Here is a 27482-nt window from a genome sequence, read left to right as displayed (position 1 = left end):
CCACCCACCGGTCCCCACCTGGCGCCTTCCTCGGGATTGCCTGACCGACCCAGTATTCAGAGACATGCATGAAACTTGCATACGGGACTACTTCGCACATAACGCGAACACGGCGTCGTCGGTGCTTGTGGAGTGGGACGCGTTTAAGGTGGTGGCTAGGGGAGAATGCATCAAACAGGTGGTGGGGGTTCGCCGCACCCTGGAGCGGACGCTCCTGACCTCGGAGCAGACTTTAGCCACACTCACTAAACGACTTGACGACTCGGAAGAACACGCTGTGCTCACGGCCGAGGCCAAGACGGAATATCAGACCGCCTGCGCCGATCTCCGGAAGTATAATTTCAGGGCTTACGCCTCTAGGATGCATAAGGACAGGGACAAAACGGGGGCGCTGTTGGCTTGGATGGCGAAGCAGGACACCGAACTTAAGCCGATCACAGATATTATCAACCCGGACGGTGTGTTGGTGCGCTCACAAGCCGAGATTCTCCTGGCGTTCCAGCGTCATTATACACGAGTGTACGGGACCCCGACCCAGTACTCCCCATCTTCTGTAGACAATTTTCTAGACCCTCTGACTCTATCCACAATATCGGACACCGACAAACGCTCCCTCGACGCCAAGATTGCCCCATCTGACATCACCCAGGCGATACGGGCCATGTCTCGTAACAAAGCGCCGGGGTTGGACGGCTTCCCACTGGAATACTACTCGATGTTTTCCCCCCTGGTGGTCCCTCGTCTGTCGCGGGTGTTTGGGGCGTCTCTTCATCTAGGCAGGCTGCCCCAGTCACTACGAGAGTCCGTGATCGTCACCTTTCCCAAGCCCCACAGAGACCCACTCCATTTGGGGTCGTATCGCCCCATCACGCTCCTGTCTGCCGACTGTAAGATCCTGGGGAAAATCCTGGCGGACCGGTATGCGAAGATCATTCGCCCATTGGTCCACCCCGACCAATGCGGCTTCGTGCCGGGAAGAAACACCTCCCAGAATCTCCGTCGAGTCTTCCATGTCCAGGATCAGGTGCGTGACCGCTTTCCTCGTGCCGCCTGTCTCATTATGGACCTGGAAAAGGCATTTGACACCCTCACTTGGCCCTATCTCTTCTCTGTCCTGCGGCGCCTTAATATCGGTCCGACACTCATGGCGTACACACGCCTCCTGTATACCGATCTCACCGCCCGAGTTCGGATCGGGAAACATATATCACCAGCATTCGGAGTTCGGCGGGGCACGAGACAGGGGTGCCCCCTGTCGCCGCTCTTATTTGCGTTAGCGGTCGAACCGCTGGCGGTTCGGCTACGCCTGGAGGGTGTGAACTGGGGCATTCCCCTAGCGGACGACATGCATTGCGTGTCCATGTACGCGGACGATCTCCTCATACACGTCCGGGACATCGAAACGGACCTGTCCCCCATAGGAGCGACACTGGTGGATTTTGCAGACGCCTCGGGCCTACAGGTGAACTGGGACAAGTCCACAGTTTACCCCCTACACCCGAGCCTACCCCCCCGGGAGGTCGAGCTCGGTCCACATACACTCTCATGGTCCGCGGAGGCTCCCCGATACCTCGGTGTCCGCTTATACCATTCTCCGGCAGCCATGCTTGAGGGTAATCACCGCGCAGTGCTTGCTAGTCTGCGCCCGACTGTCGCCTTCTGGAATAGACTCCCCCTGGCCCCGATAGGACGGATAGCCCTAGCTAAAATGGTGATGCTTCCCCGACTCCTTTACCACTTCACAAACCTACCGGTTATACCACCCAGGTCCTTCTTCCGCGCTGTCGATTCCCTCCTAGGAACCCTCATCTGGGGCGAGGGCCGTCACCGGGTTGCCCTGAAAACCCTCCAACTTCCCACGACGCAGGGTGGACTCGGAGCTCCATCCTTCGAGGCGTATTTCCTCGCGGCACAACTCCAATGGCTGTCTTACTGGACGGCGGACCGCTACCCTCAGGAGACTGTCACTTCGGCCTGCAGAATCGCAACCCCAGAACTCACCCGTCTCCTCCTCCCGGGCACCAAGCCTCGGCGCACATACCCCCTTCAAGTGGCGATGGCGCGCCGGTGCATGATGCGAATCCACCGGCTGTCCCCTAATAGACCTCCGTACTCCCTGCTATTGCCACTGATAGGCGGCCCCAGACAGGACTCTTACTTCACCGCTCCACTGCTCACCGAGTGGTCTCTCTGTGGCATCACGGATTTGGAATCACTCTTCGAGGAAGGCCAGCTAAAATCGCTGGACCGCCTGACCGCTGAATACGGACTCCCCTCAGGCCAATTCCTCAGATATAGACAGCTGCTTGACGGATACCGGCCCCATTTTAATCTCAGCATCGGCGAGCCAGACACGCATCCAGTAATACACACAATCCTACAAATGGGGGTGGGACGCCACTTAATCACCTGGTTATATAAGTCCATCCGGGAACTCTCACATACTCCCCTTACGACTTTGAGAGCCACATGGGAGGAGGACATAGGTCGCGCACTACACGATTCTGAATGGACTAAAGCACTTGAGGCCCCTAAACGCGTCTCTAGAAACGCCCGCTTCAAGAACATCCAATACTACATCCTACACAGGGCATACCTCACCCCAGCGCGCCTGCAGAAGTTCTATCCCTCCACAACATTCCTTTGCCCCAGATGCTGCTCCCCTACGGCGGACTTTCGGCACATGTTCTGGAGTTGCCCCAACCTTCATCCCTTTTGGCGGGCGGTACATGACACTCTGGCAGACCTCACGGGTCTCACTACACTAGCTACCTGGGAGTCCAGTGCACTAGGCATCTTTCATGTTCCCAAGGGAGACCCAGTGCGCAGACGTTTCGTATCATTAGCACTCCTGTTGGCAAACAGATGTATAACCATGCGCTGGCGCTCCCCGGAGGGTCCCCCTGTAGCGGCATGGAGGGGCGCGGTTGGTAAATGGGCGGCGGCGGAGGAGGATGCCCTTAGAGAGGAAGAAGCCAGGGGTGCGCGTAAAATTCCCTTGTCCATGGACTGGGCCATGCTCCTCCACAGCTTCCGACAGTCCACACATGCAGAAGACCAGCCTACTCCTCCCCCCCCCCCCACCCAAGAGAATCAATAACCTCTACATGGTACCTACCGTCCCGGGACCGTCTCCCGGCACCCTCTACATCCTGCTCACACTCTCGTATGCCATGCCACCCACCTCGATGCCTGCATCCCCGGGGGTACTCACCCCCTGCTCACCCCTCTTATCCCCCTCCCTCCCCCTCTCATGGTGCGCAGACCAACTAGCTCCGAGGCCCCCCCCCTGACGCCCGTCGCCAGTATCCCCTTGCCTAGACCCTGCTAGCGCCCATATGCTTCCCACCCACGGTTTTTGTCCCCCTCGTTATCAGGTGCCACCACTGTATGGACAGTGCAGACCTTGATCCAACGCTCTCAAGGTGGGATCCTATATACCTGCTATTACCCACCGCCCCATTGGCGATATAGATTCACTGTTTCCCGACCTGCGGACATGTTTGTACGATCTACATTGATCATTCAAGAAAATGTATGTTAGCACCAGTTATATAGATACTAAAAAACGTTGCACGCCTGGCTGTTCGTGGCTGAATGTTGAGGCCATGTCAGCAGATCAATTACACTGTACCTGTATACTTTGATGCAACAATAAAATAAATTTCAGCAAAAAAAAAAAAAGGTAGAGAGGACCTCGATCGTTCATTGCTCTGAAGGCCAGGGTGAGGGCTTTGAATTGGATGCGGAGTCTTACCGGGAGCCAATGAAGTTTGATCAGATGAGGGGTGATAGAGTGGCGAAATGGGATATTGCAAATCAACCTGGCCGCTGCGTTCTGTACTCTCTGTAGTTGGTTGATGAGATAAGCTGGAGCCCCTACGTATAGGCTATTTGCGTAATCCAAGTGCGCTGTAATGAGAGAGTGGATAACTGTTTTTCGGGAGTTAGATGGAAGGTAAGGGATAATTTTTTTTATCATGCGTAATTTGCCGAAACACGCGGAGGTAACTTTATTAATTTGCACCTTGCTGGAGAGGGCAGTGTCGAATTGGACGCCAAGGTTACGGGCTGTCTGAACAGGTTCAGGGGGGGGGTCTAATTCAGTTGGCCACCAGAGGATGGAGGGGATTGGTGATTTTTGATTAAAGAATAGGACCCCGGTCTTGTCCGTATTCAGTTTTAGGTTGTTATTTGACATCCAGGAGGCGATGTTTATCATGCATTGGCCGACTTTGTGGAAGGCTATTTTGGTGTGATCTTTGAAGGAGAACACCAATTGCGTGTCGTCAGCGTAAAAAGTAGCTTTGACGCTCCACAGTTCAATTGCTTTGGCCAAGGGTTTTAAATAGACGTTGAATAAGAGTGGGCTGAGCGCAGAACCCTGCGGCACGCCCCAGATCAGAGGTTTCTTGGCGGAGAAAAAGGGGCTCAGCATCACCTGTTGAAATCTGTTGGTGAGAAAAGATCTAATCCAGGTGAGGGGAATTCCACTTATTCCGACCTCTTGTAGGCGTGAAAAGAGAGTGTCATGGGAGATGGTGTTTGAATGCAGCGGATAGGTCGAGGAGGACCAGCATGGTCTCCTCTCCCCTATCCGTGCATTCTCGAATTGACTCTGAGACCTCAAGAAGGGCTGACTCTGTACTGAAGTTGGGTCTGAATCCGGATTGATTATCATGAAACAAGGCGTTGGACTCAAGGTAGTGGGATAATTGCTCCTGGACCACTTTTTCCAGAACCTTTGCGGGCTTGGGTAGAAGTGAAATTGGCCTGTAGTTGCTGAGACAGGCAGGGTCCATGCCCGCTTTTTTTTTAATTGGTATAAGCATGGCGTGTTTCCAGGTTGAAGGGACCAAACCTGACCGCAGGGATGAGTTCCAGATTTCGATAAGGGGGTCAATAATGAGAGGGGCAATTTCGTTCATGATAGATGCCGGGGCTGGGTCTAAAGGTGATCCAGATTTACATTTCGTTAGAAGATTCAGGGCATATTCCTTCGTGATAGGGTTGAATGCAGAGAATGAATGTTTACTGCAGATGATGGGTTCCTCGGTGAAAATGGTGGCATTCTGCAGAATATTTTCGGCTATGTTTGAAATTTTTTTTTCAAAGAAGTCTGAGAGGTTTTCACATAGTTCTTGGGAGGGAGGAACAGCGGTGGCCATTGCATTGGGCTTGGTAAAATCTTTCACAATATTAAAGAGGGCTTTGGAAGAATTTTTTGCCTTTATGATAGCTTCTGCAAAATGGGTTCTCATTGTATTGCGTTTCATTATACGAAATTCTTTAAGGGCGGATTTGTAGAGCGCTTTGGCTTCTAAGTCATAGGCCTGTCGCCATTTTCGTTCCATCCTTTTGCATTTGCTTTTGTGTTCTCTGAGTTCCTGGGAAAACCAGGGAGCTGATGGTTTTTGTCTGCGGGAGGTGAGGGCTTGTAGCGGGGCTAGTTTCTCAATGGCCGCTATTAGATCATTATTAAATGTGTGTACCGCTACATCAAGGTCGTCAGGACAAGGGTTAACGTTGTTATGGTAGTGAAGTTCTAAGGTAGGGCAAGATATTTTGTGCCATTTCCTTCCTTGAGTTCTAATGGCGACCTCTTTATTGTTAAGTTGGGCTGAGTGAATCACAAAAGGGATTAAGAAGTCGTCTGACCAAGTCAGGGGCATACTTTGAAGAATAGTCAATTGTTCGTGGTTCGAAAAGATGAGGTCGAGGGTGTGACCTGCGGTATGCGTGGGGCCCTTAACTTTTTGTGATAGGTTTAGGTTTTCCATTGATTGGAGGAAATGGCTGGCGCGGTTGCAACTGCTTATATCAACATGGAGGTTGAAATCTCCCAGTACCATGAAGTGGGGGTGTTTAATCGAGAGATCAGCGATGGTTGCCAGCAGGTCAGAGATGGCTGTTTGGGGGGTGTTTGGGGGATTGTATACTAATAACCCAGAGGCAATGGCCACTGTGGAGTCTGTGATCGAGAAGTAGGGTGCCTCTATGGGCTTACTGCTCGGAATTTTTCTGGCCGTGATGTTCAGATGGTTCTTTAGGATTACAGCGATCCCCCCCCCTGTTTCGGGACCTTCTCGGCAGATGCCGGTGAAGTGGTAGCCGGGGGGTATGGCAAGAGAAATGTCCGGGTTGGAGGAATCTTTAATCCAGGTTTCTGTTAGGAATAGAACATCCCAAGAGGTGGAAGAAAGTAGTAACCAGATATCAGTAGTGTGACCGGGTAAGGAGCGGCAATTCACAAGTCCCATAGAGTGGTTTTTGATGAGAGAGGGATGACTGGTAAGAAAAGCCTGGGGGTGTGTCCAGTAGGGGCACAGGTTGAAATGGCAGTAGTCACATTTATATTGCAAAGAGTGAGGATTAGGAAGGGGGAAGTCGCATCTCTTGGACGGGGAGCATGTTTTCTTACCGATGTCCAGAAGCTGTGACCTGGTCCAGGTGAGCCTTTGCGTTGATGGAGAAGTGGCAGCGTGGCTGGCCCTAGGCACGGAGCTGGCGCGGACGGGCGCAGACGGGCTTGCCTTAGCGCCCGCTGCGCGACCGAAAAATACACATAATTTATGTTTATGCGAGCGTTTGGGGCGTAAGGGGCGTGGCCTTGTGAAAGGGGCGTGGCCCTGGGGTGCGGCGGGAGATGGTGGCAAGATTTGTGTATCTGGGTTGCCTCGGCAGCGTTAAGATCGGCTGCGTGGCAAGGGCTGTGCTGGAGGAAGGTAGGGTTTATCTAAAGTATTGGCTGTTGGTTGTTCAAGCTTGAAAGGATTTACTTTCCACTTTGTTAGCTGAACGCTGTAATTCAGTTCTTACATACCATGGCACTAAACATTTCTGAGAACTGCAGACATGCAATCACTCAGAAATTACTGCAACATATCCTCCCACTAGATGGTGGGGTTGTTACCTTCGTGGTAGAGGCACGCAAGGCATATAGAACAGAGGTATTCTACTCCTGGGCTAAATTCCCAGCCACAGATAATGCTACACAGGTATTTCACGAATATGAAGTAGGTAAAAAAAACGATGAATACACTCCATATAAGGAAATAGAAATTACTCTAACCTACCAAGAATATGCTAATTAGGTTAAAGGTGCCCTCCCCCATTGCATAGAAAAAGTGCGACTGAGCCCACTCTGTAATGAGGAGGTGGCATGGCAAGTCCAAGACAGTTACACACTGGATCCCTGTATTTATCCCTTAATCCACGGTTACTCATACTATGGCCCGCGGGCCGCCTGCAGCCCGGCAAGACTTCCTTGATGGCCCACGGACCTTGCAGACATCATACCTGTGTTTTTTAAAAACATTTTAAAGAGTGTCCACAAACACTGCCGGTTGCAGCAGCGCGACTCTGCTCTGTGGTGGCGGGCAATTCCAGTGACAGATGGAGATGCAGAAGCGCTAAGAAGAGGTGAAATACAACAAGCCTCATTAACAAGTGAATGGTCTTTAAAGACTTGTGAAGTACTCAGGTGCAGCCGTGTGTGTGCCCGGGAAGCTGTCTCAGCCTGGGCTGACACACACACACACGCAGAGTGAGGTGACAGAGAGAGGGAGAGGGAGGGAGACAGAGGGAGAGGGAGTGAGGGAAAGGGAGGGAGGCAGAGGGAGTCAGAGGGAGTCAGAGGGTGACAGAGGGAGGGAGAGGGAGGGAGAGAGGGAGACAGAGAGAGGGAGAAAGAGAGAGGGAGACAGAGAGAGAGAGAGACAGAGGGAGAGGGAGACAGAGGGAGGGAGACAGAGGGACAGAGACAGAGGGTGACAGAGAGGAAGGGAGACAGAGGGAGTGAGACAGAGAGAGGGAGACCGACAGACAGAGGGAGACAGACAGACAGAGGGAGACAGACAGAAGGAGACAGACAGAGGGAGACTGATAGACAGGGGGGAGACAGAGGGAGGGAGAGGGAGACAGAGGGAAGGAGAGGGAGGGAGACAGGGTGACAGAGGAAGGGAGAGAGAGAGAGAGAGAGAGACAGAGGGAGACAGAGAGAGGGAGACAAAGAGAGACAGAGGGAGGGAGTTGGGGAGACAGAGAGAGGGAGACAGAGAGGGAGACAGAGGGAGGGATACAGGGAGGGAGACAGAGAGAGGCAGACAGAGGGAGACATACAGAGGGAGACAGAGGAGACAGACAGAGGGAGGGAGACGGAGGAAGGGAGAGAGACAGAGAGAGGCAGACAGAGGGAGACAGACAGAGGGAGACAGAGGAGACAGACAGAGGGAGGGAGACGGAGGGAGGGAGGGAGACAGAGAGAGACAGACAGAGGAAGACATAAGGAGTCAGACAGAGGGAGGGATACAGAGGAAGGGAGACAGAGGGAGAGGGAGACAGAGGGAGGGAGACAGAGGGAGGGAGACAGAGGGACTGAGACAGAGGGACCGAGACAGAGGGTGACAGACAGAGGGAGGAGGGTGACAGAGGGAGGAGGGTGACAGAGGGAGGAGGGCGACAGAGGGAGGGAGACAGAAAGACAGAGACAGACAGAGGGAGAGAGAGGAAGGGATAGAGAGGGAGGAAGACAGAGAGAGAGAGGGAGGGAGACAGAGAGAGAGAGAAGGAGGGAGACAGAGAGAGAGAGAGGGAGACAAAGAGAGGAGTGAGACAGTCAGAGAGTGAGACAGAGGGAGAGAGAAAGAGGGAGAGAGGGAGAGAAAGAGAGAGAGGGAGGGAGACAGGGAGAGGGAGGGAGACAGAGAGAGACGGAGGGAGACAGAGAGCGGGAGTGAGACAGGGAATGAGACAGAGGGAGACAGAGAGAGGGAGGGTGACAGAGAGAGATGGAGACAGGGAGGGCGACAAAGAGAGATAGAGAGAGAAAGAGAGAGAGAGAGAGAGAGAGAGAGAGAGAGAGAGAGAGAGAGATGTGTGTATGCCGGGTCTGGTGGCTCAGTGGACGAAGGCGTTCGCTGCAGGGACCTGTGTTCAACCTCATGGTTACAGTTTTTGTTGTTGCTCTAGCCCCACACCTCCCCCACTGACCCCGCCCCCACCGGTGCGGCCCTTGGTGATAAACCACACTGTAAATTTGGCCACGAGAGAAAGTTTGTGAGGACCCATGCTTAACCGCAGGTCCGCTGCAGTGATTATATAAAAATCTAGTTATACTATTTAGAAGTCTAACACAATTTGTGAGGCAAACATACATTTTTACACCTGCGTGGAATGTTTAAGCGGTAATCCCACAATTAGCTTTACCAAGCCTTACCCCTCCAAACACTGAATGCAGTTTTGGGAAAGGTTCCCACCCAAAAGGTAAGAAAGTGTGTTTTGGATTGTCCAGAAAAGCTTTAAGCAATATTTACACATACGAGTCCACAGGAGAAACATAGAATACTAACAATCTGCTTGTTGCTAGGAATGGTTCCTCCAATAGAGTACTGTACCTCTTGGTGTACGAGTACGGTCTTCGCTACAGTATACACCAGAAGACATGGTACACCTTCCTTGGTGGTTTTACCTGAAGTATTGAAACAGGTACAGAAAGAGCATGGGGAAGCACCTGCCCTGGACATAGGAAAAAAAATGATGCTCAATTTTGCTGCGGTTTCCGCCATAATGTTGAGTAACATTAAACGCGAAGCAGCAGCATTAGCTAGGCACCAGTGCCTGAGCGATTTGGCTCTTGCTTGGCAGAAGCGCAAATTATCTAAGATTATTGAAGACACCTATGATATGCTGGGTAAATATAATTTGGGAGCCAGACCTGGGAAAATTAAAGTTAAAGAGTAATTCGGAAAAAGATACTTCTAAGCAAGCACCCAACTCTTCACCGATGAAGAAGTGGGATAACAAAAAAAATAAGGGTAAGTCAAAATCGTGGGGTGGGTCTCATACACAGGAATCTATCGAAAAAAGTAACAACCTGTATAACTGTCGTAATCTTAACCAGCCTGATAGGTATCAGGATAGTAATATACGTTCCTCTAGTTCCTTTCAGGATTCATCCAACAAACAATCGGAGAGATGGGGGCGATCAGTGCGCGGATGAGAAGAGCACGCAAAACCAATAAAGAACTCACAGCACTCATCTGACTACATAATTAAACAGGAAGATAAGTCTAAAATATCAAAACCTTTAAAAATGTTTAAAAAAAAGAAGGTACCCGGGGTCAGGCATTCCTCAGACGTTTGAGAAGTCTGCTTTTGAACGGTAAATGGGCACTGACAATGCTGGACAGCGTTGCAGAAGTCACAATAGCTCACCAGAACCTGATGGATTGCCTGGTGGGAGTAGTGCTGAGTGAGTACATAACGGACAATGACCTGATGGAACACATGACCAGAGTAGACCGTATAATTTTGGGTTTTCTCACATGGGCTATAGATTCAATTTAAAAAAAATCAAAGATTGCTCACCTTTTTCGAGATACGAGCTGTCAGTGAAGGCAAAAGCCTGCCAACCAATTTTTTTAAAAAAATGCTTGTTGCGATATCCTCCAACAACTCTAAAAAGATTACAATCCATTTTAGGATTTCTGAATTTTGGCAGGACATACATTCCTGACTATACACAGAACGGCTAAAACCATTCTACAACTTAACACGTCCAGACTATACAATTACACATTGGACACCGGAACATACGGAGATCTTGCGTTCTGTCAAAGCTGACATGAAAGATTCCAAACATTTACACAGACGTGTGAACACAACAAACCTGGTGATCAGTGTAGTCGCTAGTACATCTAGGTATACATATGTCACGTTCAATGAAGGTGACACAGTACTGATTGGGTATAAATCACATCTCTACACCAATGCTGAGATGCATTTTGTACTTACTGAAAGAATACTGACAGCTGTTGTATGAGAGAGTGTGCCCTTGCACAAGGGAAACAAATTATTGTTGTGACCCCGGTACCGACCTTGGAGCAGTCACAAGAGCAAGCATCCCTAACACTAAAGCTTTACATCCAAAATGGATACATTAGGAAAACTCCCTCACTGCAACAGATGGAGATTATAGTTTTGAAACCCCCGTACAAACACAAGCATTTCTGCAATACGAACAAGAATATCCTCTACCTAATGAAATCATGCCTATAGATTGCTGTGATTACATCATTTTCAGCCCACGGTAGACACAAAACACCACTATTCAGCCGCTTGCACTGTCCTTAAAGGATGAATGCATGATTGGGCTTTCCATCCTGAAAAAACCTACATGTAGTCACTAGGTGATTGCATGGCTCAGCTGGCAGAACTAAAGGCTCTAGTACTTGCACTACAGATTAATTATAGAGATGGTATGGTAGAGATCATGCAGATTAATGGGCATAAGAATATCCCCTGGCTAAAACACATTTCACCCTGGGTGAACAAGCTAGGTTTAACTTACTACTGGGAAGAGCCCTCAAGATTGACACCTCTCTGCAAGAAGCTCTTAAAGTCCACCTTCTGGTCTTACATGAATAATCAACTACTACATAGTCCATCTATGGGATCACTCACCCTGAAGTTCCTAACATTAAAAGATGACGCTTCTTTCGAACCCTTTATGGATGAGATAGGCCCCCCGCTAGCGAAATCTTTATTTTTAAAATTTAGATATGGAATATTGCAAATAAATGCATATACGTCTAGATGGGGGGGTTCCAAAGAAAATGACTTATGCACACTTTGCACGCTGAAGGCCAAGGAAAATGATGCCCATCTACTTTTCTTTTGTCCAGCCTACAAAACTGATCGGGACCGATGGATCCGACCCCTGTTTAGGAATTTGGGTGTAAGGATTTGCAGTGAAGCAGAACGTATATTGAAGTCCAATACCTCGCAATTGGTGGTATTCTGTACAAGTACATTTTTGCATAAAGCGTACTTGACTAGGAAGAAGGTTGGATTAAAACTCTAGTTATATAGCCCCACATTTAATGAATTTCGAGAATAGGAATATTCACACTTGCACTTTATAAAAACCGATTAGCTACAGCTACTAAAACAATTTGTAATTAACAAAATGCCTGGCTTTTAAATGAATTTTAATGTATTTATGATATTAGAGGGTAGGATTTATGGCGTAAACTGATCATTTGAACAAAAATTGTATGACTATTTCTACCCCTAAAACTATTGTACCTGACCTATTGTAAGATCTGTTATGTAAATTGTGTGTCCATTTTTTTTAACTGTTTCTTTTATGGCTAAAATTCGCCGAAATCAAGACAAAATGAATGAATGAATGAATACACATGCTGGATACCTCACACTCATTGTTTGTGATTCATATTATTGTGTACAGTCATATAATGAATATTTTTATTATAAGAGCTAGAATGGACTCAGGGATTCAAAAGGCTGTACAGTGAAGCACAAGTTGCTTTGGGAAGAATGCTTGCCACAGGCTCAGTTACACATTGAGCCATCAACGTATTGGCGTTCACATTGCAGGGAATTCATTGCTGAGGAAGCGTAAATGTGACAGTTCACGTTGCTGCGGTTGCCGCAATAACTCATCATAGTAAGAGGATAGAAAGAGAGATGATATTGACAATCAATGCTGCGTGCAACAATGACACACCTGCCGAAAGGCTTTCTGCTCAAATACTCCTACAAGTTAGATGCACAAAATACGCAGTATGTTCAGATTCCAGGAGTGGGGGACAGAGTAATACCAAACAGTGATCGCAGATTGGGATTAATTCTAGCTGCACATGAGGGTTTACCTTCTGCTCATGCAGGGGTGGCTGCTACAGTTTCACTTTTGCAGCAACGCTATTGATGGCCAGGCCTATACAAATACAACAAGGACTTTGTCCTGAGGTGCAACATCTGTCAACAGATGAAGAGTTCCACATTGCATGGCCACTCCAGACACTTCTTTTGATTTCAAAAAAGCCTATTGGCTTGTGTTTACTTGGACCGTTGCAGCACCCTTCATCTGTTGGGGCCTACACGTATATCTTGGCGACAGGGGACTCCTGTTCCAGATTCCCATGGGTATGCCACAGTGATCAGCTGAAGCCCGAACTGTTATAAAGGATCTGCGAGTCTTCATTTGGACATAAGCAGTTGGCACATTACATTCTGACCAGGTTCGGAGTTTATCTTTCGGGCTTACGATGAGGCAATGGAAAGTTTGGGTGTGACCCTGCATTTCTCATCTCCGTACCATCCCAAAGGAAACATGGTCGCAGAGAGAAAAAATGGTGACTAAAGCAATCTTTAACAGCAAAGGTAATAGGCTAGGTCGCAGTTGGGTTCATCACCTATATAGGGTCCAAAAGGCTTTGAATAGCATGCCAAGAAAGTCCCTGGGTGGTTTGAGTCCTTATGTGATCCTGTTAGGGGTTAAGATGTGGCTCCAGACTTTGATAATGCCAGCAAAGTGGTGTTGGAAACACTGTTTGACATTAATGAACGTTTGGCTGCTTTATAGGAACTGAATGATTCCCGGGACGAACAAAGCAACCTCCCCTGGAGAAGTAATTGTTGTTCCGGCATGAATCGTCTGGATCCCAAATATCAGGGATCTGGTAGAGAAAAGATAATGGACAAGAAAGAGTTTGCACCATCTTACCTGGCCTGTTCCTAGCCTGGCGTTTGAAGGTACACTTCTCCTGCCCTTTGATGGACGCTGAAACAAAAGGTTTGTCTCTCTTGATCTGATCAGACCACACCATGTGGCAGATTCTCAACAGTAAGCCATTTGGACTCCTGGGCAGTTACCAATCACCTTTCGCTGCCATACAGAAGGTTCACATTGAAGCTTTACTCACTAATGAAGCCTGCTCTATTCAACAAGAGGCATCAATAAACAACAATGAAGTTCACCTTCTACCTGTTTCAAAAACAACTACAACTGTGCAGTCAAAAGGTACAGAAACACAGATTTCTATTTGTAATCCAGAGAAGAACAAGGTCTACATCCATATATCACAGATCGAACCTGCATCAAGTTCAACACAACTTACTGAGTTGCCCAAATTAAACCGTACGAATTTTAGTTATTTAATCGATTTTTAATAATTTACCATTGATTCATCAGAGCAGCCTCCGCTCCCACCACCCCTGCCTTTCAAGTTAAAGGTGCATGTTTTCTATCTCTGGCTGGCAAGAACATACTTTGTTTTTCCATGGCTACAACTTTGGATTACAATTGCAATACTGTCCCTGATTCTTTGGATTGGTTTGTGTTAGAAATGGGGGTCTTGAATTGGCAATGGTTTGCACCATTGTCCAAGTAGGGACCCTTTTTACTAGTCGGGGTAAGGGGGATACACCTCTCAAACAACCACCGGCTCACCGCCCTGGTAGCTAGGTTCTAGCAGACAGGCTTATCTCAGAGGCAGTGTGTAAAACATTTGTGAACACATACAGTAACTGCAAATGGACACCAGTTTAGAAAAATAAGTAATCTGTATCTAAACTAAACAAGACCAACATGACAAAAATCCATGGTACAGTAATAAAAATGACTTGCAGATGCAACACTTTTCACACAAAGTACCTTGGATACGTCATGCACACAAACAAAAAGGGTCGCAGGGAAGGTGATGCGTCGGTTCCTTACACTGGGGGAAAGTGATGCGTCGGATCCTTGCACAGGGGAGGTGATGCGTAGGTTCCTTACTGCTACTCAGGGAGGTGATGCGTCGGTTCCTTCCGGAGAGAAGGTGATGCGTCGGTTTCTTACTGCATGGGGAGGTGATGCGCCAGTTTCTCACTGCGTCCTCCAACAATGAAAGAGACTTGGCGTCTTGATGCGTTGCGTGGATCTGGGACAATGCATGGGTTCTTGCAGCAGCACAGAAGGGTTTACATCGGAATCGGTGCAGTGATCTCAGACTTCGGAGACCGGTACACTCGATGCAGCGTGCAATGATTTCTTGAGCCACGGGCAGTTTCTTCGAGTCTGCGTCGGAAACAGGTATGGTTGCGTCGCGTTCTCATCGTTACGTTGCATTTCCAGCTCCCAACAGCCAGAACAACCTCCAGAAGCCCAGAACAGCTACAAACACCTCTTGGCAGGTCTGAACCTCCAGCAAAGAAGTTCAGGAGAGATGGGGGGTGAGGTCTTTGTGTCCCTGAGACTTCAGAACAGGAGGCAAGCTCAATTTCAAGCCCTTGTAGATTTTCCTCAAGCAGGGGACAAAGCAAACAGAAAAGCCATTTTCCCTTTCCTTGGCAGAAAGTTGCCACCACAGGACAACCCCAGACAGCAAACAGCACAGGGGCAGTATTTCTCCTGTTTCTCCAGCTCTTCTCCTTGGCAAAGGTTTCTCTCGATTCCCAGAAGTGATCTAAAATTCTGGGGTTTGGGCCCCTCTTTTTACACAGTAAATCTCTTTGTTCTTTATGGCAGTGAAGCTCTTTGCTCAGCCAAAACCAGTTCTGTCCTCTCTGGTGTTGCTTCCTGGCAGGAGGTGGAGACAGCATTGTCCTTGGCAGACCAGGCCCATTGTGGTGTGAAAGAAATCTCCTCACCATACTCTGAATGAAGCCCAAGTCTATTCAGCCCATCCCTGGCCCACCCTGGAAAGGCAGGACACACCTCAACCCCCCAAGTGGCTGTCTAAATATAATGCACATCCCCAGCCCCAGACAGTCAATACACAACCCTAGCAGAGGCACGCTGGATGGTTAGGCAAGAAAATGCCTACTTTCTAAAAGTGGTATTTTCAAACCCAGAATGTAAAAATCACCCTTACTAAACGATGCATCTTAAACAAAAAGGTGCTCAGCACATACCAATATATTTGAAATATCACAAAATGATATCATGCATTATATCATTTTGTGATATTTCAAATATATTGGTATATGCTGAGCACCTTTTTGTTTATGGTATTAATTTTGGTTTTTCCAAAATATAAAGGGAGCCAGAGAGGTCAAGTTCCCAGTTCGCACACTACCATTGCTCTGTCATATTGCCTAGAATACAAGCAAAACCAGTGCAGGTCTAGAGTGCCTTGACCTTTTTCATTGTTGTGTCTATTATAAAAGATTCATCTTAAACCTTCTGAGTTCAGGCATATCAAACTTTTTTCCTATTTTGTTTCCATGGGCAGTAATACTCATAAGATGTTATTAGCAAACTCCCCATTCTATCCTATGGGGAAAGATAGCCATACAATAGTGAAAAAGGAAATTGGCAGTATTTCACTATCATGCCACACACATCAGGACAAGTCCTGCTTTTCACATACACTGCAAACTGCACACATAGGTACCTTGCGCTTATGTTAGGTGTGACTAACACGTAAGAAAAGGAAGGTTTAGGGCCCGGCAAGTGGGTGCACTTGTCAGGTCAACATGGCAGTACTAGACTGTACACAGGCTCCGCAATGGCAGGCTGGGACGTTGTTGTAAGTCTGCTTGTGTAGGTAGCACAATCAGTCCTGCAAGCCTACTAGCAGCATTTAATTTACAGGCCCTGAGCACACAGAGTGCACTGTACTAGGGACTGACTAGTAAATCAAATTTGCCAATCATGGAATCATCAATCCATACCAACAATTTACAAAAGGAGCACTTGCACTTTGGCACTGAACAGCTGTGACAAAGTGCCCAAAGCATCTAGACCAGCAAAACGAAGTTCAACACACAGCAAACTAATACGAGGCAAAGGCAAAAATACAGGGAAATCCGACGCCAATAACAGTTTGTGACTGTGTTCTTTTTCCTTCTCAATGAGCACTTTGTCCCGGAACGCTCTGCAATACACATGTCATCTTGATTATGAAACCACAGGCATCATCACACCGTGAACAGAGAGACTTATCCATGGTGAACATTTCAGCTGTTCCAGTTCCGGGTGGGATTGTATGGGACAAGGTATCGTTTGATGCGTATGGTTCTACTGAACTATTACAAATTTCACATTTAAGATTTATTTGAATGACATCATCACCCCTAGTGCTATTTCTGATGATTGGGCCATTAATACAGTGCATGAAATGTTAGAAGATTTAGAACATTCTACTGTGTTTTCTTCTGATGAGTTATACGATGGTACAGCAAATTTTGTAGAGATATTCTGTTTTCCACATTATGGTCATCATTTCCTTACAAAGCTAGTACACCATGTGAAGTTTTTAATCTAACACTGTGGGAACATTGCCCTATACCACCAAGGAGAAGTGCAAAAGCGTTTGCACAGAAGATTGACTATTTTTATGGTTATGACACATCTGACCCAGCCTCGTTTTATTATAGGCTTGCACTAACACTTGCAAAGAAAAATATGTTAACTGATACCAAGCTGATTTACTCTGCAGTTTTCCTTTCCCAACTTTCTGAACAAGGTTTTGACTTTTGAAGGGATACAATAGATGTGAAATCTATCTGGGGGGGGGGGGCACAGATTGGTAGGTTGGTAGGTGAGGCTTTATTTAGAACCTGTTTAATACAACAACAAATGATTTTCCTGAACACAACTGTACAACAGCCAACCTGTCCTGGCCTGGCTAAGATAAAAGATTTGAACACACCACAGGTTTCCGCTCTAGCACGATTTGACGACTGGCAGCAGTTAACACCTTATGATGAAAATACTATTGACACTATGCTGCGTAAGAGTAAACATAACTTCTCGGATCCCAATTAAAAGGGATGGTCAGTATGGCCACTAGCCACTAACATATCAGGATAGATAAAAGTGAGGGATTTACAGCCCATAGGTCTGAGATAGGATATGTGCAGAGTGAACATTTGGGGGTGGTAACCACATTCTGTGTTGGGAAGTTGTGCCTTGATTGGCTAAAAACCTCGACACTGCCTCAGGTGAAATAGCACTTGTCCCTTTTATTTGATGGCCTCGAATTACAAGACTTTCTATTGCGGCTTAGGAAACCACGTCTAAGCGCTTCTTATATGCTATCTATAATGAGATATGGAAAATATCTCAACAAGAAGCTGCTGAAAGGTTGGGCAAGATTTACAGGGCCAATTTAGAACAGACTCTGGCAGTCATGGACAATGGTATGACTACGTTATCATCTAGAATTGACTTATCAGGTAACATTGCGTCATCTACAAAAGATGTCCTTCCGCTAGACTTGTCATCATTTCAACATGGGCAGTCCCAGCTTAGGTCAATTATTTTGTTGAGCTAGACACTACAATCATTACTGTCTGGCAATGTGCCGTGGCGACACTAAAACATCACAAATCGGTTTTTACCTTGCCATCTCTCGGAACAGCAGATAGCTGTGGCCTGTAAAGATGTAACATACATAGTTACACACTGAGAGGCTTGAAAAGTTACCTTTAACCATTGCAGAGACAGCATCATCAGATTGGATATTCCATGGGTACATTACACTGCCAATCTCGACTTTTCACTTTCAGTACTTTCTACAACACCATCAAGCGGACACATATGAAGCGTTTGGTGATGGGTTTACACAAGTAGAGCTGGAGCTTCCTTTCACATTACAGTGTTGGAATAAGGAGACTGAAGTGTTTCTCAGCGGCTTGGACTGTGAGAAAACTTTAATTAGGTCCCTAGTGTGCACGGATGTTTTGTTGAAAGGGGCATGAAATGCTTCTGTGTCAAACCTGTCTTGCTACTTGTAAGGGTCACCAGCCGCCGTGATGTCTGACTTTCAGATTGCTCTTGAATGGGAGATACTTGATGTTGAATGCTCATGGTTGCCATGGAATGAATCAGGGGTTTCCTATGTGGTGTCCGTTTCTTCCATTGTTATATGTTGTACATAAGTTCGATTTCCACCTGCCCGCGTAGTTAGGGAGGATACGCTATGGCCTTCAATTAATCTAACCAATGTGTGCTTTGACGCCCTGAGCACACTGAAAGCCTTATTGTTTCAGAAAGAAGTGGCCTTAACTTCAGCCAAGGAGACATTTGATCTTCAGGTGGTTCGTTCCTCCTCTGGGATACAGGCGTTGCTCCATACCAACTTCCCACACCATTTTGGAGAGCTGGTCCATCATATTTTTAACATGTCTAGTACGACTGGAATTGTAGGATTTATGAAAAGCATTGGCTCTAAATTGGTCTGCACTTTCCAGACGGTGTTTGGGATTATTCCATCCTTTATCTCCTCCGTCTTCGGGAGCATCTATGGAGGTTTTCAGCTCGTCCTGATCCTAGGTGCAGTGATATTAATTTTAATATTTTTGCTCGAAATGAATGTCCCAGTTCAGATCAAATGGAGCTGGCACTGTCTCCTGTCCTGTTGTGCTGTGACTGCATGGTGCACTTCTTTGGTGTACCTTTGCTTCAAGAACTAGGGGCCAGATGTAGGAAGGCCTTTACCGGTCGTTAACGGCCGAAAATCGGTATTTTTGGCCGTTACCGACCGGTATTTAGCTTTTGGCATGTAGGAGATCGAAAATCATCCGAATCGGTAAATTTACCGAATCGGTAAAGGTACCGAATCGGTAAAATACCGATTCGGAAATATTACCGAATCGGTAAATTTACCGAATCGGTAAAGGTACCGAATCGGTAAAATACCGATTCGGAAATATTACCGAATCGGTAAATTTACCGAATCGCAAAGGTTTGCGAATCGGTAAATTTACCGATTCGGTAATATTTACCGAATCGGTAAAGTTACCGAATCAGTAAATTACCGAATCGGTAAATAAGAAGTGGTAAAAATGGATATTGAAATGTAGGGAAGCTCTGAAATACCGAATTTGCTTGAAATTCGGTATTTAAGAGTCGGTATTTACCATGGATTGGAATCAGGTGGTAAACAGGTGCAACCTATAAAAATGGACCCAAAATGCAATTCTTCTTGCACAATGGCGGCATTTTATGTGATTGCAAGACGGCTAAGGCTACAGGAGGAAGGGGAGAGGGAATGGCAGAGAGAGGAGCAGGTCTACAGACAGAGGATAACCCTGTTCATGCTCACAGAGGCAGAGATACTCCAGAGGTACAGGTTGGCCCCAGACACCATCACTGACCTCATCAGGGACCTCCACCCACTGTTGGATCACACTACCCCAAGGGCACACGCTATTCCTCCCCATGTGCAGATGCTGTGCAGCCTACACCTGCTTGCCTCTAGGAGCTATCAGAGTGTGGTTGCTACGGTAGGTGGGGTGACCCAGAGCAGCCTGTCAAGGTTTTTCCACAAATTCCTTGACGCAATGTTACAGAGGATGGAGCATTACATATCATTTCCTGCAACCCATGCTGAACTGGTCCAACAAAATCAGACTTCTACCAGATGGCACGTTTCCCCAATATCATTAGCTGCATTGATGGCACGCACATTCCTATTTGTCCCCCAGCTGCCACAGAATACATCTACAGTAATAGGAAGTCCACCCACACCATCAATGTGCAGGTGATCTGCAATGCAAAGTTCGCCATTACTGACCTTGTGGCAAAATTCCCTGGGAGTACCCATGACTCCTATATATTTCAGAACAGTGGCATCTATGCACGGCTGACTGCAGGTGAATTTGGTGAAGGATACCTCCTAGGTAAGACACAGTTGTGCGACCCCTATAAGACCTATTGCAGTAAGCAGTACAAGTATGCATGTGAATAAATCATACCCATTTTCTTTTAGGAGACAGTGCATATGCCCTCCACTCCTTCATACTCACCCCCTACCTCAACCCCTCAACACCCAGCCAAAGGAGATATAACCGGGCACACAAGAGCACACGCAATGTTGTTGAGAGAACATTTGGCATCTGGAAAAGCAGGTTCAGATGCCTGCACAAGAGTGGAGGTGCAAGGTGGTGCTATGTTGCACAATCTCGCTGTAAAGAGGGGTACTGAGGTGGAGTTGTCAGACTATGAGGATCATGATGACGACAGTGCTGTGCCTGAAACACAACCTGCTGGAGTGTCAACACCAAGTGATGGCAGATACAGACGTGAGGAAATAACACGCAACTATTTCTGAGTGAGTGATGACACTGAAACCTATATTGAAAGCACAAGCTTTTGTTTAATTTTGTATATTTCCAGGTATGTCAAAGAACAAAAGTGCAACAGTAAGCATTTCACAGCAATGCTCTCAGTGAACAAACACACACACACAGGTGTTGAATCCACCCACTATAGTTGTATATTGTCACTAGGCAGGTTTAAATGGCACAAATGTGCAACTTTAACGTTTGAACCATGATTAGAATGTCCAATGGCAGTAGGCCATATTATCAACTGTTAATTTACGGCCACGCTTTGCACTAGCAGGTGCTTGTGGCTCAACCTGTTCACTGGGCGTTTGGCCTGTAGCCTCACCCTGTCGCCTGCTGCTCCTCCTTGTCTCTGCGACATGGGCGCTTGGCGTGATGCTCCTACTGGTGCTACCTTCAGTGTCCGGCATATCAATGGCAGCCGTTTGTGCACTCTGGGCATTGAGTAGAGCCTCCAGCGCACCGGTCATTCCGGCTATGCCCCTAGTGAGCTGATTGCTGTTATTAGTCCGGACTTCCTGACTATTCATGCTACGTCTGCATAGCAGGGATGTGGCTGTTGCCAGGCGGTGTATGGATTTCTCAGTTCTCTCTGCACGCTGCTTGTCCCTGCGCCTTGAAGTAATTTCAGAGTCCAGTTTTGTGCACAGTTGCTGTATGCCTGTTGCCATGCTCCTGTTCACTTCCACCAGCTCTTTTATGCCCTTGCCAATTTCCTGCATGTTGATATTGAGGTTTCTCATTTGTCTTTGACAGGCCATGATGCCCTTGCCCTGCATCCTCTGAATCCTGACCATGGATCCCTCCAGGCCTTGGAAGACACTGGACCCCTGCCCACGTGCACCTACACTCCTTCCTTGTACTGTGCGCCTTCTACTGGTACTTGGTACAGGCTCTGTGCTGGGCTGCAGTGTGACAGAGGTGGCAGCTCCAGCCAAGTTGTGTGAGTCTTCACCCACCATTTCACCAGCAGCTGTCTCCATTTCCAGCAGTGGGGAAACAACATGCCTCCTGCTAGGGTGTGCAGCAGGTGTTTCTACCTCCAGGGATGCTGGCATTTCAGGTGATGAAAGCAATAGTGGGGACTGTGTTGGTATTGGGGAGGCCGGCATTTCCTCACTGACGTCAGGTTCTTGGGAAGGTGCCTGCCCACTCGGAACACCTGTGTCCTGGGAAGCACTGGGACCTGGCTCATGACTGTCATCCCTCTCGGGTGCCGTGCCTTCTGCCTCCTCAGACTGCCTTCTGGATGTGTGACCTGTGGACATATGAGCACATATCAGCTGGGTGCAAATGTCTCACTGCCACTACAATTAAACATATGTAATTGCACTTAGTACATGATGCCTGCCCTTCATTATGTATGCATTCAGTTGAATAACTTGGTGGTTACACTGCTGTGTGACATGCTCTTTCATTAACTGACTACGTGTACCATGATGCATTGCTACAGTTTGGCACAGACACCCTGGGACTGGGGTAACTTAGCTGCAAGGGGTGAGGGATGGACGAGGGTGTGAGGGGGGATTGCTGTGCATGCATCTTACCTTTTTTTGCTGCAGCTTTTGCCGAACTGTCCACTTCTCCCAGTCCATGGACACTTTCATGCTCCAGGGTTGTGGCTACCATCTCCTCCAGGTCGGTGAGGGGGGTGCAGTGTTCTTTCCACCACCTGTTTGGGAGGCCTGTTTGTGGTGGTCAGCCAATTTCTTTTTTGTGAGGCTCCTTAGGTCATAGAACCTCTTTTTTAAATCTTCAGTGACTCTGGTGGTCACTCCCACAGCATTTACTTTCTCCAGGATTTCCAGCCAAATCTTCCTTTTTGCTGATTCTGGAACTGTTAAGGACTGCTACCCAAAAAGTCTGTGGTGAACCTTAACCACCTCCTCAACAAGGACCTGTAGCTCCATGCTGCTGAATGTGAGCTTTCTTTTCCTTTCAGCCTGCTCTGTGTCCTTGCTGCTTGCCATGTTTTAATTTGAAAGTGCACAAACTCTGTCTGCTGCTGCTCCCAGTCTCTCTGCTCCAACTGCCTCTCCAGAACCTTCTAATTGCTTGCAGCTGCCTGTGTAGCCACTTCCTGCTAGGAAGGGGGAGGGTGGTTGCACCTGATTGGCTGTTGTGTTAAGTTTCACTTTTGCTTGCTGTCCGATTTGGTATTTACCGAATCGGTATTCCCAATGCATTCCTATGGGCCAAAAGGCCCATAGGAATGCATTGGGAATACCGATTCGGTAAATACCGATTCGGTAAATACCGATTCGGTAATTTCCGATTTTCCGATACCGAATTTTACCGATTCGGTAAAAAAATACCGATTTTTCCCCTACATCTCATTTTCCGATTTTTGAATACCGAATCAGTAAAATTCGGTATTTAAGAATCTGTAAAATCAGATTACCTACATCTAGCCCTAGATGAATAGTGGTTCCTGTTTTTTCGGCCTGTATGGCTTTATTGCATACAGCTTGTGTTTTGCTGTCTCCTGTGCGCTCAAGAATGTGCCCTGGACTTGTGCTTGGGATCGCAATTGGTTAAACCTTTGGTCATACACGTACTGGTGGACCCGCTAAAGGCCCATTTGTGCCTCTGTCCCTTGAGGATACCTCTGCTCCTGGCCGCGTTCTATGAGCTTTCCTGAGTAGCCTCCGCACCTACTGGTTTGGATGTAAGATATGTCCCTACCGAACATCAGGTGGCTATATTCACTCCCTCAGCAGCTGCTTTGGGGGTTAGATGGGAACTTACTTGCTTTATCAATTTGCTCTGAGGTGTGCCTCTGGGAACGTTGTTTGAGGCAACGTTGTTTGCGGACGCTAGGAACAGCAATGTTTCATCTGCAATTCGGAACATGTAAACAGCTGGCTCTCTGTGTGGTGAGCTCTTTTTATTCAGCCTGTTTTTTAACATCCAAATTGGTTTAAAATTGCTTTCTGTTTTCATTGCTTTTCTATTTTTAACTGTATCTGGCCTTCTTTATGCTTCGGATCTCCATCTAGCAGGAGTGCCTAGTTTTTATTGCAGTCTTTTTATCATATACATCTTTTAGCACTTCCTTTTTAGTTCTCGCCTAGCGTTGCAGCGCATGCGCTGTTCGCTTGCGAGGCATGCAGTATGTACTATTGCGTGGAAGCTTTCTGGAAGCTGCGCCCACTCTTTGCCCATCTTTTTGATTGGCTTACATCCTAAATGCGCCTTCTGGTTGATTTTAGGCTTGTTAGTCCATCCCCCTGATGGCCATGCTGTCATTTGTATCCTTCCCTGGCTATTGGCCTCTTTACTCTAACAATATTTTCGGCCCTGTGTCCCCCTGCCCCGCCCCCTCCCGCTGTTTGCGACTTTTCAACCCCCCTCACCCCATCCCACTCCCGCTCGTGCCTTCTTAAACGCCCGCACTCCCATTTCTTATGCAATACGTCTCGTGTAAATGCGAGTTGTATTGCTTTGCAAATGCTTGTTTTAAAGTAGTGCCCAGTCATTTACAGGCAGGCCCGATGAAGCCGTAGTGTACCGGAAGTGACATCCCTGGGGTGCACCAGAAAAGAACTCTTGGTTGCTCCGGAAGTCTTGTTTTTTCAACGTAAGTCCTCGCGTATTGAGTGCTTTGGATGCCTCTTGAGCGCGCCCTACTCAGCGTGGATTAGCCCTATGTTGCTGGGGCAACACCAAGGCTTACACTCTTGCAAAAGCGAGTCATAATGCATCGCATATGCTTGTTATATTAGCAATTTCAATGAGTGTGATTAGTTTGCTTTAGATAGCTTCTTTGTCAATATATGTACAAGGATTGGGTTTCATGCACCCGAGTGAGACCTGGTAGGAAATAATGCCATTTTACATATACACTGTTCTTTCTTTAAGTTGCCTTCCCTTTTATCACATCAACGTTTGACACACATTTGCATTTGTGACACTTGGGTTAGAGTTCAAAGAAATAACGACCTTGCTAACATAGAGAAGTTCATGTGAACACTATCACAGTGCCTTGGTATTACACATGCATGATACAAATGTGTTATTATTCTGTCCACATGGCAACACAGGTATCTGTGGAGTACCAACAGTAGCTGCCTGATCACAGTCATGGCTCAAGGCAAGGTTGCTTTTTCTATATAAAACCTTTTGTTTCCTAATGCAGTCAGAGGAGACACTTCTTTTTACTATGAGGGGTCACTGCATGCTCAAGCTTTTCGCCTAGAAGCTGCCCAACATCTCTGTGAGGGTTGTTCAGTTTGTGACCAAGTCGGGGTCCTACACTCTTACCCATGAGGTAAAGGGGTTAGGTCATCCAGAGGGTTTTATTTTGGCGGAACACACATTTGCAACCTAGACATACAGGTGAGGGTTTGCATCGTAGGAGTACGCTAGATTGTTATAACACTGACTATGTATGCCTATATAATTTCAGTCCTGCCAAGCGTCACGCAACTCGCGTGACGCCCACGCATTTCAGTGCGGTGATCCGCATCACCGCACTGAAATAAAATGTCACGCATTTGGCACCTGCCAGGCGAGCCAACGGCGCCTGTCACTGTGCCCGTCACTCACTGTGGCTCTCTGCTGCTCGAGGTGCCGCCTGTGTCCCAAACACTAAGTAGCATCCTGCGCAGCTCTCTGAGAGCCGGCGGCGGGCGCTACAAATGTATCGAGTTGCACTTGTCTGCCAGGAGAGCTGCCCATTGCCCTGGAAACAGCTCAAACAGAATGCGAGCACATGATGACACCGCAGGGGCCGGGCTGCCTCCATAGTGCAGCCAATCATGATCACCGACGTGTCACCAGGGGGCCGGGTCCTAAATCCGGATGTGCGGTACTCCCGCGTCACGTCGTCCGGCCGCCAACAGGAAGTTAGTAAGGTCGGCGGGGGAATCTGAAGAGTGAGCGTGTGGGCTTCCTCAGTTGCTCACTCTGCGCATACAAAATGTAATATTATTATTTACCGCCCGGCCGCCTAAGTGGTTGGGTGGGACGAGACCCTAACGGAATCATCATCCATTGAGTAGAGTAACCTACAGTGATTCACTGTGACTGTCCGACCTACGTGCAGATGATTGCGGCGGGTGTCGGCTCATGGCGGGAGCAGCCCTTGATTTTGGTCACCCGTCCTTAGTGAGGGAAAGACGGAGGTTTATTCTTGATGCCTCCCCACACCGGGCAGCTCGAGCTCGTTGCATTGAGGCGCGTGGTTGGACCACCAGAGAGTGTAGACCGGGAGCGGTGGTCGTCGGGTGGGCACCCATGCACTCGAGGTGCTCCTTTTGATGGAATGCACCCGTCCAGCCTTCAAAATAAAGTAAGTGTGCCTAAGCGCTTTACTGGCCATGCGCAACTTTTACCAGTTGAAAGATTCCTCTGTTTTCTATGTTGCCTCATTGCACAGGGCCTCTGACTCTGCAGCACACGCGCCCTCACTTAGCAAGATACTTCAGCATGCAGCAGAAAGGTGCGAGTCGGAGTCCCGATGGTCTTTGTCGTTTCGGTTTGTAATGAAGGTTTGCTATGCCTTCTTGAATTAAAAGCTTAGTTTTGAAAGTTAAGTGGTATCCAGAAATGCTGTGCTGCCTCCAATAAAATATACTTTCTACATCGGATGTCTGTTGTGGGAGAAAACGTATGAATGTTTCACCCAGGCCTGGAATTTTCTTTGCATTCTAATGTTTGCTGTTATTTATCATACCGAAATGCAAAACAACAAACCCAGACCAAGTCGAGACACAGTGAATAAGTAGAACACACGTTACCCCCACCCATTACAAGGGCAATGGGTTAGTGCCCTTACAATTGTAGTGCTTTACAGATGTTTTAAGGTCTTCTTACGAGTTTTTTCGTTGCTCAAATTGGTGTCATTTCTGACATGTATGTTTGTCCCTCGTCTTCATTGCTCGATTTTGCATGTGAGAAAGTGTCACTCATAGCCAAATTATGAAAATGTCACACTTAGCAACCTGAAACCTTGGCAGCTATGTAATGGAAGCAGACCCTTTGAAAGTCAGCAGTACAGGATTATATTTACATAGCTCTCCAAACCAAGTGTACCTACCTGAACCCGCGCTGCCGGTATATAGTAGTTTAGCTTACTTGCTGTCGCCGCTATTAATAAATACAATTAATGCCTCAATCGTTCTGAGCTGCCTGTGCACTCTGCCTTTAGTGTACTGTGTCGGAGAACTGTGCAGTCACGCTGTCTGACTCCGTTCTGCTCAGTTTTCAGTTGCATGCCATTAGTGTACTTTAGTTCAGTTACTTCGTAGAGTTTCTAGTTGCTCAAATGGATGTAATATTATTTTTCCCGTGTCTTAATTACGTGACTTTGCTCTCGAGAAAGTGTCACTCATAATCGTTGAAATGTCACTCATAATTACACTGAAATTATGAACATGTCACACATATCATTCTGAAACCTTGGCAGCTATGTAATTTGCCTCAACAAAATGGTGGAACTTTTCATTCTGTTTACTGTTTTGACTTGTCTTTCAACTTTCTTCTGCTTCTATCTATTGATCATTGCAGCACATATGCTCTATACAAGAGTCCCTTTGTGTATTCTTTGCATAATTCTCTGATCGAAAGAGTGACTGGGCAAAAAGTTCTAGGTTTTTCTCCATGGTTCCTAAGGGAAC

Source organism: Lissotriton helveticus, chromosome 6 (genome assembly GCF_964261635.1).
Source record: "Lissotriton helveticus chromosome 6, aLisHel1.1, whole genome shotgun sequence".
In the NCBI taxonomy this organism is placed as follows: Eukaryota; Metazoa; Chordata; class Amphibia; order Caudata; family Salamandridae; genus Lissotriton; species Lissotriton helveticus.
The sequence above is the reverse complement of the archived record's forward strand: the minus strand, read 5'-3'. Positions refer to the sequence as shown.